The sequence below is a fragment of the Daktulosphaira vitifoliae genome, unplaced genomic scaffold, assembly GCF_025091365.1.
Source record: "Daktulosphaira vitifoliae isolate Bord-2020 unplaced genomic scaffold, ASM2509136v1 Scaffold_4, whole genome shotgun sequence".
Classification (NCBI taxonomy): Eukaryota; Metazoa; Arthropoda; class Insecta; order Hemiptera; family Phylloxeridae; genus Daktulosphaira; species Daktulosphaira vitifoliae.
Window position 1 is genome coordinate 41,926,929 of NW_026099575.1, and position 4,583 is coordinate 41,931,511.

Genomic DNA, 4,583 nt, shown 5'->3' on the forward strand with positions numbered 1-4,583 from the left:
ATATTTCCCCCATTTGCGGGGAACGAGGGAATTTTTTTCAATTTTTAAGGGTAATGTCTTCAACTAGATACGATTTGTGATCTTTTGACGTATTTTTGAAAGAAATCGGTCCAGTGAGAGCTGAGAAAAAGTGGCAACAGACATAAAAAAAAAAAAAAACACATCATAGTAAAATTAATACCTTCTCCGCTTCGCATCGAAGCAAAAAACTAAAAAAACACGCTTTTAAAGCACATCGAACTAAAAAGTTAAAAATAATTTTTAAAATAAGTTTAAAATAATTATGAACAAAAAACACTAGTATTATTATGATAAAAGCGTGGGTGCTTTGTGCCATATTTTTCGTATATTGAGCGCCCGACGCTTTTATCACAATAATACTAGTATTTTTTGTTCATAATTATTTTAAACTTATTTTAAAAATTATTTTTAACTTTTTAGTTCAATGTGCTTTAAAAGCGTGTTTTTTTAGTTTTTAGCTTCGATGCGAAGCGGAGAAGGTATTAATTTTACTATGATGTGTTTTTTTTTTTTTTATGTCTGTTGCCACTTTTTTTCAGCTCTCAAAGGAAAGAGGGAATTTTTTTAATTTTTGAGGATAATGTCTTTGACTAGATACGATTTGTGATCTTTTGACATATTGTTCATCAAAATCGGAAAAATTGGCAACAGACACAAAAAAAAAAAACACATCATAGTAAAGTTAATACTTTCTCGGCTTTGTATCGAAGCTAAAAATAATTTATGATTCATAAATTAAGAAAATCACGTACTTAAAAGAAACCAAAAAGCCAAAAAACTACTTTGTATCAAACACTGATCTAAATAAAATTTATATGGTCAATAAAAATGACTAAAAGTTATCTTTTGGTTTACTTTTTATGAAAATCTAATGAAAAATCTAAATACAAGTTTGAATGAAAAATCTCGCTAGTGTAAATATTTTTTTTCAACTTAATATTTGAAATTGTTCCGAAAATTCTAACAACTTTTAAAAATTTAGATTTTGAAGTGTATCAAAATATTAAAAAAATTTTTGTTTGACGATTGTTTTATTATTAGAAATCGGACATTAAAATAAAATAATTTGAAATTTTTGTAAAAATTACTTTAATATTTGAGTGAAATTTTAAACATAGCAAATATAAAGCTATAAATATATACAATTTTTTTGTGATATTGATGTTAATCACCGATAGATATCATCCATATTGGTCCCAACTATTTCACTGGATTTTTTTATAATTAAAACGCAGTGTTTTGCGGGTTTACTTAAGGAAATAATCAACACCGCAATTATTTTTACGAAAAAACCTTATTGATGAAAATTACATTTTTATTGGGCACTCGCGCGTTTGTTACATGTTATCTGGGCCGGGTGTAAACTGGTACTATTGCTATATTACAATCGTAAAACTTATCACTACTCAAAACACAACACGCAGTATATATTTCGTTGTTAAATATGCTCTTTTACTTAATCATATTACAATAATTTATTTTTCAATCTTTAGGAGATTTACGAAAATTTCGATATAGCTAAGGATGATATGAATACAAGTATTGCAGAAGAAAGTAATTATTAAACAAATTATATAAGATTTTCTATTTTTTCCTTTATACTGTTATATTTTGTAGATATAACAAATTACAATTTCGTTGATGTATTGTTGAAAGTATTAAAATTAAAGTCAGATTTAAATGGAACAATTTTTGGCGACATTGAAAATAGATGTGAATTAAATGCACAATTCGATAAATTCATAAATGATACTCGCTAACTAATCAAACATTCTATAATTATAAAAATGTGTAATCCCTACATCCATACATTAATTGAATTTATTATTATTATTATTATTGCTTTAAGTTCATTTAAATTTAGTATTATTTATTAATAATAAACTCTTACTATGTTTTATGTTTAAAATAACCTGTCAACATTATTCTTTGGGCTATGCATGAGATAAATATCACAAAGATCTTTTTAACCTTTAATTTAATATTCGTATAAGAATTTAAAAGGTACGATAAGAAAAACAGCGTTTTAAATGAAAAATTCCATAGAACTAATACAATACCAATTTTTTGTAGGTCAGATGTATTGTACATTACATATAATTTATATTTACTGAACATTTAAAATATATCTTTAATTTGTCTTTGACATAAAACAATAGTTTTACTTTATTATATAATCTATCTCTCTAGTAACTGAGGTACGCGATTGCCTGTGTCCCCTTCAAATAATTAAAACTCATTTAAGGAGATAGGGACAATATTTGGGTTGACGTCGAGTTGCTACCGATTCTTTGTTTAAACCAAGATCCTCAAGTATTAATCGAACCCTAACAAATGGTAAAATAATATTTTGACATATTTTTTATGTTAATATAGAGGAAAAAATTAAGTAAATTATTACTCCCATGAAAATCATTTAGTGTAAAAAAAGTCATTGTAAAGTATTTGTATGGGTATAAATCGAATAACAATAATTATATAGATAAATAAATCAATTAAAAGGGAAATATACATTATAATATTAAATTATGTGTTTTCTTTTCTTTTTCTTGTATTTTCACTTTCTACTGTTGTTCACCCCAATTATCTCAATTTATCATAAGCTATCGACAGCTTGAACATTTTTTTTGAAAAAGGCAGCTCCCTTCTTTGTAATATACTTATTGGATTGATATTGAACACTATAAAATATTTATAATTAACACTGAAACCATATTTTAAATATATTTTTGTAAGGTAGGTTCTTTAAGGCACTTACCCCTTACCCACTTGTATAACTATACCACCTAAAATAAAGTATAATTAATTAAAAAAAGAAATGAAATAAAAAATTATAAGAATACGAATAACGGTGATTATTTACACCAAAATATTCCGTTCCAACATTCGATACTGTTGAATGTTCAACTTTTAACTATCTAAAATTTACATCTCAATTCAACATTTATTTATTTAATAAATAAAACTTGTCTACAAAATTAATAATAGAGATCTTTAATACTTTTCATTCTTTTTTTTTTTAATATTATGAAAAAAATCAATTTGTTTTAAGTTGTCAGTTGTATATTACATCGATATCATAGTAAAACTAATAGTTTCTCGACTTATTCTATGCTGGTTGATATGTGTTACTAACAAAAGTAAATAATCAATTTTTGTAGTTTAAAAATTAAGAAAATATTAGTTAGCTTAAAAAAAGCTTGTTAATAGTTACTATGAATACACTTTTTTTCTTATAAAGCAAAAAAAAATGTACAAATACCATTAGTTTTTTGAACATTTTTAATTCGAAGCGGCTATCTTCTTAATTATTCTCAAAGCCAATATCGTTGAAACTTTTAAGTTTTTTAATTTTTTAAATTAACTGTAATGATGAAATCGAAGACTCAAAGACTGTTTGCTTAACTCAAGCGATTGCGAGAAAAACCTATTTATCCGTTTAAAAAGTCATCCTCCGTCAAAATAGACAACTGTTTTAATAACAAGTTTGCTATTGATCCAATAGTAAAAATTTACCGAAGGACATTTCAAAGCGTTCGTACACCAAATCTGTATCCGAGAAACCTTTGGTAAAAGAAATTGATAGATCACATGCATCGTATTGAAACAATCCAATACACGGTGTTCTTGTAAAATCGATTTCTTTTGACGAATCATCTCTTAAGAAAAAAGTCGTAATTCATGGATATGAAACGTACACAGTTGGACCTTAGCAAAGATCAAGTATGATTAAGCTTAGATCTAACTCAAGAATTCCGACGAAACTCTCTAATAGTTCATGCTCGTTGAAAAGATTAAATACTTTTGACAGCAACGGATCTTCAAAGAGACGTAAATACTCGAGCTCTGTCGAATGACGTCCTAGTGCCAATGGGTCTGAAAGAAAAATAATTTTAAAGATAAAGTCCATATTTTCAACTCCTGAATCGGTAAATGAATCGTAAATCTCACAAGATTCCAAAAGAGACTACGATTTTAATGGTATAAAAATTGATTTATTCGCTACGAAACACGTTTGTGTTATAATTCAAAAATATAAATTAAATCGGTAAAAAGTTGGTAAGATATAAATGATGAAAATGAGCGATGAGTATAGTGAGAACCTGATGTTGTGGTTCTATCGGGGTCGTATGGTTCGAGGGTTTAGAACGACAAAGACAAGTAGATATAAAAATATATTATTAAGTTCCTCTTATAGAGGTAGAATAAACTTTTGTCTGGTTAGTTTCTAATGTCCTAACTAAGAGGCAACGAAACGGCGAAGCCAGTTCACGAATACCTCGGCAACGAGACGACAGAGCCAGTCCACGAATACCAGAGCCTAATTTATACAGTAGAAATCACGCTAGGTTTTTTAAAACATCTTTAAGGCAACGAAACGGCAGAGCCAGTTCACGAATACCATATAACGTGATTATGTATAATTTCTTTAACCAACCAGTCAAAATTGACACTTTAAGATATTAATTTAATAAATGATCTATTGCTTTGTCATCCTTTACTCAAATTTATTAACTCCAAATAATTGGGATAACATAAAATTACTTACTTCTTTTATTCTT

The 4,583-nt window shown here is 27.1% G+C and overlaps 1 long non-coding RNA gene across 1 annotated transcript in view; it reads left to right on the forward strand.

Annotated features, from left to right (window-relative positions):
* Window positions 1-2,411, forward strand: part of LOC126905669 (uncharacterized) — a 3,236-nt gene extending 825 nt beyond the window's left edge. The window contains exons 2-3 of the long non-coding RNA XR_007704070.1: window positions 1,515-1,575; window positions 1,639-2,411. This is a non-coding gene — a long non-coding RNA (uncharacterized LOC126905669). The remainder of the gene's footprint in view (window positions 1-1,514; window positions 1,576-1,638) is intronic.
* The last annotated feature ends 2,172 nt before the right edge of the window (window positions 2,412-4,583 follow it).